Genomic DNA, 12,437 nt, shown 5'->3' with positions numbered 1-12,437 from the left:
ATAATATCTCGGAACATGATTTTTCAAATTGGAAAAAAATGAGCACAGATCGACGCTCCTGGACATATTTTTTAAGTTCGGATTATGTAGCAAATGTTCTGTCTCGATCAAACTAAGTACGTAAATAATCTTCCCGACATGGGAGGAATTTTCTATTTCTAGAATAGAGATAAACCCCGGTCCTTTATTCTGCAGTGTCTTTGAGGACCGCTCCACGGCAATGGATGTGGCGAACGTATGCATTTTCGAGTTCGTTCCGGATTTAAATGTATACAGGAGCATTGTGATAGGAGTTGTGTTGCAGCATGCTGCCCCAGTACATCTCCCTGTGTGACTTAATTATCGTCGGAGGGAATAGGAGGCAATGCAGCAGGTTCCTCAAGATCAGCATGTACTTCTTATCATCATCTACATATGCAACACCACATTTTCCGGTTCAATGCCTCGAATACGCATCGTTCCCGCAGTTTAACTGCGATTGTCTCCTGAACAAAATCAGCGAAATTGTGGAGTTTATGAGTCGAATTTTTTTTCTTGTTGCTGCGACATAGACCACCAGAGACTTCATAATATCTGATCGCCATATCTGAACCATGAGAATACAAATTGGCACGATTTAAGAGAATTTTTCAATCACTAATTCAGAGAGCTACCTCGGGCAGATCCTCGGATAGCCGATCTTCGGGTAGCTGAGAAGTATTTCGGGAAAATGTTGGACGAATAACCGAAGTAAGATCAAAGCTTACAGCAGAGGCTAGGATATTGACCAACGAACGATACGAGCATCGATGCATCATGACCCCTGAAGCCCAAGAGTGAGAGAACTTAATCTGGCAGAACTTAAAAGGCAACAGTCAAGATGCGAGTACAAAAAAGAAAAAAAGTGGCTAGACCACCTGAAGCAATGCAAAATTGTAAATTAAGGGCAATGGTCGAGTCACTCTCGAATCCTGGATGGAAGGACGACAGCAAGGTTGTCAGATAGTTACAGATACTAATCGACAGTTTATAAAGCATTCCTAGAGTGGCAGGTCGTAGAGGAGTGTACTATGTTGGAGCCCTCCCATCCAATCTGAACGGAATTTTAATGGTAATGCTTAAGCGCAACTGCAACCGCCCCGGCTCCTTGCATCTGCCCTCAATTTGTCGTTAACCGTCTATATAGATCGTTAAGCTACGGAAGACTGGCAAGGATGCCAGCAGAGGTGAATCATTAAGGCCATATCAATTCTTTTGCCATTAGCAAAGACACTTGAGGTGCTGCTACTCCTCCCATCGATGAGAGGTAGCTTTCCGGCAGCCCAACATCAACATTGATTCCGTAAAATGCACAGTACTATAACAACATATGTAGAATTCAAAAAATTCATTCATTTGCTGCAAGACGATAAATGAAAAAATCTAAAATGCGTTTTAAATTTCCAATCGAAGAGTGTGTAAGAGTATTCATCCTCATTTTCTACACAACATAATGTCTGATAGACAATTTTGTAGCTTTAATTCAAACATCAATGAGAATAATGGGGGGTATACACGACGGCTAAGAGAACATATTCCGACTGCCAAATACCCCAAGATACTACTTTATAAAAAAATTCTGGGATATTTTTTATAAACGGAAATGGTGTTGAAATAGTTTCTATAATTTTCATATTTCAAAATTTATTTATAGTAATTGTGTTTATTTAGAAATATGAATTTGCTAAATTTTTAGATTTTCTGTCTCTACGTTATTATTATTGTCAACGAGGTGGCTAAGAATGACAGCTGTCGTCTTATCTTATTGGCATTAAATTACACAAACAAGAGAAACATAAACTCAATAATATGTTGCTAGTCTTGGGCTTTTTTTGCTTTTGGAATATGTAATTCTTTATAATTAAAATATTCCGAAATAAAAGTATACAGATAAATTCCCAACCCTGTTTTTATATTCTGCAAGGACACATATTTGTAAATATCGTACAAAAATTCAGAAAAGAAAACAGTCGTTAAATTTGGCCTGCCGAAATATTTATACCCTCCATCTTGAGTTGGATACTCAAAATACAACCCAAATATCTAATTAGGACCAATTTGTTTGGAGACGTTTTCAAAATCACCCAAAAATCGGCATCGAAAATTGTTTGGCGGATATGTTTTTCAGTAGCGGGATAAAACTGTCCATATTACAAAAAACGGGAAAATGTTAGGCTGTCTAATGACAATTTTGTAGGTAGGTGGACAACCTGGAGTACCCTTCTGGCTGGAATTCTAGAACTATCGAACCTGTCACTTAAATGAGGTTTGAGAGCGAATTGAATACACAGTTAACTCGATTTGTTACCGGTACTGCAGTTGTTTGTTAATAATTCTGGTATTCGACCCCATGACATTTCAAATTAAACGGTACTCTGAAAATTACGATGCATTCTATATTTTGTCGTAACTGATTTCGATAGTATACATTTTGACACTAATGAAACATTGGGTTGAAGTTAGGTGTTACACCCACCCATCGATTATACACTGGTTGTATAACACTGTGGTGAGATCCATCTTATCATATGGATGACACTCCCTTAACCAAAAATCGTCATCCAGCAAAATAGACAAGGTGCAAAGAGCAATCTCGATTCTCATAACTGGAGCCGCGAGGAACACACCCCAAGCTGCTCTGAACATAAGACAACTGGTTCTCAGCATTAAGTGTTAAGCAGCATGTAGTGCTCTAAGGATGCAGGAACAGAATCATTGGCGAAATTGTGTCTATGGATATGAATGTATCCTGAACGTATCAGATATCTTAGCTTCGAAACGTGGAAAACTAATGGACTAATTGTCACGAGTCTTGAGATTTGACGATGTAGATGACGTTATCCCTAGCAGAAACGAATGGAACGGTAATAAACCTCCTCTGGACATTCGGCCTTTTTATACGGACGGTTCGAAGATGAAAGATGGTACTGGATCTGGCGTCTACTGTGAAAGGCTTAGTCTGAAGTACACATACAGTTATATATCGAATTCTTTGGGATTTGGTAGGTAGTGGAGTTGATAAATAGTCTGGATAGTGGAACTCTTGAAGTGGTGACAATTTTTAGGGATAGTCAAGCGGCTCTTATAGTCATCAAACCCTTAAGATTAAGTCTGAGGTCGTCCTTAAGTGCAGAACAGACTATCTAACGACTATGCTGGGTACCAGGACACTGCGATATTATGGGAAATGAAAAAGCACACGAGGATCCGATCTAGCAATTGTTGACTCAATCAACCCATTCATTTCTCGCCTTTTTTCTAACTGTTGAGACGTTATTTGAAGCAAAAGACAGTGACACAAGGAACCTATGTTCAATGTGTTAAGATCCATGTGGCCGACCAACCAAAAGAACTAAGTAGCTGTTGACCCTGAGCAAAGCTCAAATAAGAGTAATGATGGGAGTTTTTACTCGACACTGCTATATCAGGGCTTTTGCCATCAAATGGGACTATAAGTTACGGACTACTGCAGACTCTGTGAGGACGAGGAGAAGACCGAGACAAACGAGCTTCTCCTATGTCGCTATGGGTTTCCGATTTCATCCAAACTTTGAACATGAAGATGAGACCCGTTAAACTACCCTTCCCCACAAGAGTGTAAAAATTTTTTAAGAGACTTAACACACTCCTACAATTAACAACATCGGCAGTCCCCTACCTAGAGGAAAATGGTAACACTAAATAAGCAAGGACACCAACCTCATACACAAAATATTAGGAGACGTTGTTTCTAGGCTAAGATAGATTGCAGTCCCTTTACCGATGAAACGCTACCGTAGATCAATGGTATAAAGGGTCAACGTTTAGCTTAATTAACAAATGGACTATTCGAGTGATTTGGCAATTTTTTGTGGAAGCCCTATGCCCCCAAGAGGAATAACAAGAAAAACTAAAACTCAGTACCATTATTTTTCGTAATTTTCGTGTCTTCTCTCTTCTGATTAGAATCGTCTCTATTTCCAAGAATTTATGTCCGCTTAAACATTTCAATTTTTATTACATTTTAATTTGAACAAATAATCGTAAAAATAATAATAAAAACTACTATAATAATAATTACATTCGAATTGTGCGACCCTCTAACCTAACAACAAATTAAAAATATTAAATCATATTTTTATTACTTTGTAAGTTTTTTTCATTTCCTTCAGATTAGAGCATCTCATACCTTTCATAAAAAAAACTAACATTTAATCTGGATTTATTAATTATTTTCAAAACAGCGATCTGGAATTGGAAATTATTTTAAATTACTTGGTACACACACAATCAGACGCACACATATTAACACTAAGCCATACCACTTGCTGATAACAAACAGACAGACACAGGCTTCTGAGCTTCTTCATTAATCATTGGCAAAGGCAAAACAAATTTAGAACAAATAAAAAATAATAAAAAATAAAATTTCTGAAACCTTGCCATCATGGCTACAGATGAAAACACAAAAACGAAGAACTCAAAATCGATGATAACAAGGGTCCAATTTGACATTTGCACTCATGCGAAAAACCAACCAACAAAAACAACAACAAATTGCAAAAAGAATTATATACAAAATTTATACAGAAAGAAAAAAATACAACAACAGCGGCAGCAACTATTGGGAACAATGACCCGACGATGTTATACCGGAATATACATAGGGAATATATTGCAAATTAAAAAGGAGATTAACAGTACATACATACATATGTATGCGTATCTCTGTCCAAGGTTTTATTTTTCACAACAGGTCGTCGACAACAACCAAAAAAAATCCCGCCAAAAATTCAATGGTGTCTTGTACGTACACATAATCAATTAGAGATCCATCCCTGGTATATTCAGAATTAATTCAGTATAGTGAAAAAAATATTCCATTCAACGCCAAGAGCCCAAGATTTTTTCTCGGCCGATCTTTTCTTTTTGTTGTTATTGTTTTTCCTAGAGTGTGTGTATTTTATTTTCCAATTTTTATCCCTCTGGGCTGCCGCGGCTCGTTATTATGATTGAATTAACTCTCAATTAGTGTTGAGTATTGAAAAACAAACAACAATTGTTTGAGTGAATTAACCTGCAGATTCAGATTCATTAAGTGGGATCATTGATGTATTTTTATTAAGTGGGTTGCATATATTTGAGATTTATTTTTTTCCTTTTAAGGCATACATAATGCTCTTGAGCTGTTGGTGAAGCATTCTTGAACAATGATACAAGTTAATCAAATTTAATGCCGATTTATTTCATTTTTTCTTTTGTTCGAAAAATTTACTCTCGAGAGTAAGAAAAAAATATTGAGTGCACAATTAATTATGAGGAATTAACTTTTTGTAAATTTTTATGTAAGTCGTGAAATAAAGCAGTTTTTCTATTTTTTCTTTACATTTTTTTGTTTTTTTTTTTTTTTTTTTTTTTTTGAATAATTTAGACGGATGTTAACCAGTAAGAAAGTAGTAAAGTCGGACGGGGCCGACTATATGATACCCTTCACCACTATGGGTATATTAAACAGGACTATTAACATGAAATTCGATGAAATAAAATATGTGATATTTATCTAAATGTGAATCTACCTAGATCTATCCATAAAGTATGTAAATCGACTTCAAACAAATATAAATAGGCCATCCGTTGGGCTATGTCTGTACTTCTTGAAAACGCAACTACGTAATTCAATGCTCAATTTTGTACGTTGTGCAAAATTTGATGTCCATCTGACTAACTTGAGGAGTTTGATGCCCAATTTACTTGAAATCGGGCGAAAATATATATGGAAGCTCTATCCCAATATTAAGCGATTTCAAACAAACTTGTCACATGTTGTACTAATTTCAGAACGTTTTGTTCCTATCAGCCTATTGGTTCCTTGGTGCGTCAATTACTTAAAATCAATCTATAATAAAAGGGAGCTATATCTAAATCTGGACCGATTTTCACGAAACAAGGCAGACATCACTCTAGGCTCAATTCAGTACGTTATGCCAAATTTCGTGCAAATCGAAAGATATATAGCAACTTCGGTGCACCATTTACATGAAATCGGACGAAACTATATGTGGGAGCTATATAGAAATCTGGACCGATTTTCTCGAAACTTGGCAGACATCACTCTAGGCTCAATTCAGTACGTTATGCCAAATTTCGTACAAATCGAAGGATATATAGGGGAGCTATATCTAAATCTGGACCGATTTTCTCGAAACTTGGCAGACATCACTCTAGGCTTAATTCAGTACGTTATGCCAAATTTCGTGCAAATCAAAAGATATATAGGGTCTTTGGGGCACCATTTACATGAAATCGGACGAAACTATATAAATCTAAATCTGGACCGATTTTCACGAAATTTGGCAGACATCATTCTAGACCTAAATGATTAGGCTGTACCAAATTTCGTGCAAATCGAAAGATATATAGGGACCGTTTACGTTAAATCGGTTAAATATATATATATATATATATGGGAGCTATATCTAAATCTGAACCGATTTTTCCCAATTTCAATAGGGTTCGTCCTTGGGCCGAATAAGTGACCTATGCCAAATTTCATCCAATTCGGATCATAAATGCGACCTGTACTTTGTTTACAATTTAACATGGACAGACAGACGGACGGACGGACGGACGAACATGCATAAATCGACTTAGAAAGTGATTCTATGCATATTCTCAAAAGGAACCATATGTCTATCTCGTTTCCTTTTGCCTGTTACAAACATATGCACAAAGACATAATACCTTGTACCACAGTGTGGTGATGGGTATAATTAAAAGATATAAATAAAAAATATTAAATTGAAATTATAGAAAATTGCCAGGAAGTTGGAAATTTTTAGTTACCGTATACTTACTTACTTAGCTGGCTTGTTACAGAACTTTCGTTCAATAAGCCGAGCTTAAAACAGATTTCCAGGCGCGTCGTATTCGGCAATGTCTTCCACTTGGTCTTTCCATCGTATTCTTGGCCTTTCCCTTCTGCGTGAACCATCAGTTGGTTCGCTTTTATATGCCTTCTGGGCTGGGGCATCTTCATCCATTCTCACAACATGACCTAGCCACCGTAATCGGTGCAGTTCAACACGTCTAGCAATGTCCGAGAATAGCTGGTACAACTTATGGTTCATTCGACGGCGATATTCGCCGTCAACGCAGGTCGGCCCATAGATCTTTCAGAGAATTTTTCTCTCAAACACTGCAAGAGCTGCCTCATCTGCTTACGCAAGTACCCATGCTTCAGATCCATATAACAGCACGGGTAGTATCAGCGTCTTGTAGAGTGTGAGTTTGGTCTGGCGGGAGGTGGCCTTGCTTTTGAGTTGTTTGCTCAGACCATTGTAGCATCTATTGGCCATAACTATCTTTCTCCGAATTAAAAAAAAACTGACGTCATTCGTTTTGTTTATGGCGGGCGGTACCGAGGTATATAAAATCGTTCACTACCTCGAAGCTGTAGTTTTCAAGTTCCACAGTTGGTCCGAGTCTACTATACGTCTTGCGCGTTGATACCATCAACTTGGACTTCTAGCCATTTACTGCCAGTCCCACTTTGGCAGACTCCTTCTCAATTCGTTCAAAGGTGGCTGTTACCGCTCGCAATGTTTGACCCATTATGTTGATGTCGTCGGCGTAGGCGAGTAACATATGCTGTTCGGTGTACAGAGTGCAATTTCGGTTCACATTTGCATCTCGTATGACATTTTTGAAGCAGGATGTTGAACAGGTCACACGAAAAACTGTCACCTTGTCTGAATCCTCGTTCGGTATTGATGGGCTCCGATAGGTCCTTTCCGACTTGTAACTGCTGGCATTGTGTCTCTTAAAGTTATCCTGCATAGCCGTATTAATTTTGCAGGAATGCCGAACGCAGTCATGGCTTTAAATGCCTCTGAACGGATAGGGCTGTCGAATGCAGCTTTATAGTCGACGAATAGGTGAAATGTGTCGATGTGTTTTTCGTGGGTCCTTTCCAGGATCTGGCGCAGAGTGAAAATCTGGTCAATGGTGGATTTGCAGGTCCTGAAGCCGCATTGGTATGGTCCAATGTCATTGACCATTGGCTTCAGTTCCAGATCCTCAACACGCTGTCTGTATTTGGCACCTTCTTCATCTCTACAGGAAAATGTGCCTGCACCAAAGCCTTCGGTTTGGTGTTTTACTCGTTGGTAAAAATTTCCTGACTTAATTATGACTCCTGTACATCTCAATTTGCTCACGCTCAAGTTTTTCTTGTTCTTTCTCTTTTTTCTGAAAATACGTTTCTTCTCTCTCCTTTTCTCCCGATAATTCTCCATCGCATTACGTGTTGCTACTGTCTGCAGTGTTGTCCTATACGCTGCGTTTTTTCACAGCAGTAGCATTACGACTCTCCTGATCGTACCATGGTTTCTTGGTGGTGGTTTTTGGTACCCAAGTTTTGTTGGGGCTACGTGATCGTGTAGGAATTGTCGATATAGCTCAATTTCGAATTCGGTTGAAAAACGCGCTTAAAAACCCCAAAATACCGAAAATTGGGGGTACCGTTATATGGGGGCTACCAGAAATAGTCGACCTATATTTATAATTTTTAGTGGAGATATTTGGTACCCAATAAGAACCACTTGTACCAAATTTCAACGAATTCGGTTGAAAGGTGCCCTAAAGAACCCTAAAATATTGAAAATTGAGGGGTGCTCTTATATGGGAGCTAGAAAAAGTCGACCGATATTTATAATTTTAAGTGGAGATATTTGGTACCCAATAAGAACCAATTGTACCAGATTTCAGCGGATTTGGTTGAAAAATGCGCTCAGGAACCCCAAAATAGCGAATTCGGCTGAAAACGCGCTTAAAAGCCACAAAATTCCGTTAATTGGAGGTACCGTTACCAGACCAGAAAAAGTCGACTAATATTTATAATTTTTAGTGGAGATATTAGGTACCCAATAAGCCACATTTCTAAGTCACTCGTCCGACAGCTGCTAAAATTATTCCAGTGACATGGTTCGAGAGCTGAACAAAATCGCAATATTCCATTCGGCAAATATTGAAACATGAGCCATTGAAATTCCAAAAAGTGCAAGAACTTATACCGCAACGGAAAGAAAATAGACGCAAAAGAGCTAAAGAGTTGCTTCGCTTGGTCGAATGTGGTGAACTGCCGAATTTGGTTTTCTCCGATGAGAAAACATTCGTTGTCCAGCAGTTTGTTGTAAACAAACAAAATGAGGTCAGCTGAAAATGTGCACCTTCGGTTGGCCACCAGAATCCAAGTGCTGGCCATGGTGAAGGTGTGGGCCGCCATAACAGCCGATGGTCACTCTCCGCTCGTATTAATCGACCGTGGCATCAGAATAAATGCCGAATATTATCGCGCAAATATTTTGGAGGGTGTATTAAAGCCTCAAACAGCACGCAAACATTTTGGCCGCAGACCTTGGACATTCCAACAGGATTCAGCACCATCGCACTCAGCACGCGATACCCAAGAATGGTTACAAAATGTGGTTCCTCGCTTATTTTCCAGCACACAATAGCCAACAAAATCTTTGGATACCAATCCGCTGGACTATTGTGTCTGGAGTATTTTGGATAGCAAGGTTGGCACTAAAAAATACCAAAGTGTCGATCATCTCAAGCAAGCGCTTCGCCGGGAATGAGCCATAATACCGCAGTGATGGTTTCATTAGCCGTTTGAAGGCCATAATTCGTGCCAATGGTGACCAATTCGAACAAATCTAAACTTTTTCTAAAATTTGACATGTTCCACATACACATCGTACTTTGCTACGACTTCTAGGAATATTGGTATTGGAAATGGTACACCCAACACCCATTCAACACCAAAAATTTATCAATATTGGTTCACATTTTAGGCTTCCACTGGCATAACTGAAATGGATCCTATGTGGGTAAAAAATCTCCATACCAAAAATTGCCGATATTGACTCATGTTTCGGAGTAGGCCCCATATTATTCGGCATTTTAGAAATGTTCGCAACAATTTTTCTACCGAAGTGGGTCGCTATAATTGCACTATAAAAGTTCCGACCAATTTTAGGTATTTTAAATGTCCACCTCATAGTGGAGGGTAACAAGTTCGATCCTGTCGAACTTACCGACTTGTTACTTGTTTAAATATTCACCAAAAATAGAATGGGACCAAAATTCAAATGAGCAAATCCTTAATGTTACACTTGCCCTAATTGAATTTTTAACATAAACATCGTGTTTCGAATTTATTAATTTTCTAAACTGTCGTCACAGGAATTGTCTTTACCCTTTCATCTCCTACTTATACCTGGCCTATTTGTTGTTGTTTTTGTTCGGATCATTCAAGAGTTCATTGATCTTCGAGAAATATCGATGCAACAAGTGATGCTGATGTATTTCTCCACTTACAACATGTTCGAAAGATGCCCATCAACAACAACAACATACATACCTAAAAAGTATCCAATTTTAGAATAGAACAAGAACATTGGGTTTCCAAAAATAGAAAAACAAAAAACACTTATATGTTACCATCAATAAGTATTGATTCCTCCGGCCCTATGTAAAATTTAAAAACACCGGCCCATAAATTGTATTTTTTTTATTTTAAGTATGTGTATTAAAAGTGTCGCTGTCAATATTTTACTTGAAAATTCCTTTCAGCTGGATGATTTTCTTATAAGATTATTCTTCTTCTTCGTTTTGTATGCAGACAGTTCTCTGCTCTCCAGAGAGATGCTAATTGGAGCGGTAAATACACCGAAGACAAAACACGACCCCTAAGAGCCGTCAAGTGAGTAAATAAGGCCACACGGTATTAACCTCCCCATCCTCTCTGAGGCAATGACGACAAAAAACATATGTAGTTCTGCTCTGATTTTTGTTTTGGCGGGAAAATTGTGCTCTCCTTTTGTTTTTGTTTAGAAATTATAACAAAAAACAAAGGAAAAGTAATAGTTAAAAATTGAGATGAATAGGAGACAGTGCCCGTTTAAAAATAATCACCATATGATCAAATAATAGCGATTTCTTTGCCCTTATAATTTTGGCATCTAATTCCACAATAATAAAAGAACTCAGGACAATAGAAAATCTTTCGATATTTTGTTTCGCATTGTTTTTTGTAGATGCCACCACATGTTTTATTTGTAATTATTCTTGTTGTTGTTGCTATTATTACAACAATGATGAACGATCTCAATTGTGAATAGATATTTAGTGCTGCGGATCTCAAACGACGTACGACGCACACAATGTGACATCAAAGTGGAAATTCACCCCCCATTTGGGGATTTGCAAAAATGCGGTCTCTTATGGGTGCTTGCGATCAGTTAGGGTTGCCAATAAGTGGAAATTTCATAAAATATAGGGGAACAAGAATAAATAAAGAGTAATCATGAACCACAACTGTTTTAGGTTGAGTTAGTAGGGCATATCACAAAGTGAACGTTATAACCAAATTTCAGCTTTGTGTATGAATTTACATAGATAAAGTAGTAAACTAGTTGATTTTGTGATTAATAGACTGGGTAAGTTATCAAAGTCTCTGTAAAAGTAAAATCGTTCCTGACTGTATTATATTTGCTGCACTCGCAGATGTTTGTGCTTGATATTTTCATTCGGTGATGAGAGACTTTACCATACGTGTGTTCTGTATAAAGTCTGTTAATGAGTTTGATATCTGTTGGCGAAATGGGAGTTCCAGAATGCCAATGGAGTTTAGGTATTTGAGGAAAAAACTGGAAAAAGTAGGTTCCTTTTGTCTTTAAGAGTTCCGTATAATTGTGAGTCCATTCATCCCATAGAATTTGGTAAATATGTCTGGATCCATCTTTGACTGATAGCTGAGATTGAATACTGCATCCTGGGTTTATTGCGTGTTTTGCAAATTTATCAAACGCTAGTTCGCATTAATTCCAATATGTGAAGGGGGTCCATATAAATGTAAGAATAGCGATAGATGAATGATTTATCATTTGCTAGGTAGTTGTGGGAAGTGTTGTCGATTTACGCATGTCCGTCTGTCCGTCCGTCCATGTATTTTTGTGAACAAAGTACAGGTCGCATTTATGATACGATTAGGATGAAATTTGGCATAGCTCACTTATTTGGCCCAAGGACAAACCCAATTGAAATTGGGAAAAATCGTTTCAGATTTGGATATAGCTCCCATATATATTTTCGTCCGATTTAATGTAAATGGTGTACCAAAGTCCCTATATATCTCTCGATTTGCACGAAATTTTCCACGGCGCAATGAATTAGGTCTAGAATGATGTGTGTTAAGATTCCTGAAAATCGGTTCAGATTTAGATATAGCTACCATATATATTTTCGTCCGATTTAAGGTAAATGGTGTACCAAAGTCCCTTAATATCTTTCGGTTTGCACGAAATTTGGCACAGCGTAATCAATTAGGTCTAGAATGATGTGTGTTAAGTTTCCTGAACTCATTGAAATCGGTTCAG

This window comes from Musca vetustissima, unplaced genomic scaffold (genome assembly GCF_032173495.1).
Source record: "Musca vetustissima isolate MV318-11 ecotype Yass unplaced genomic scaffold, APGP_CSIRO_Mvet_v1 utg65745, whole genome shotgun sequence".
NCBI classification, from domain to species: Eukaryota; Metazoa; Arthropoda; class Insecta; order Diptera; family Muscidae; genus Musca; species Musca vetustissima.
This window is presented reverse-complemented; position numbering follows the sequence as displayed.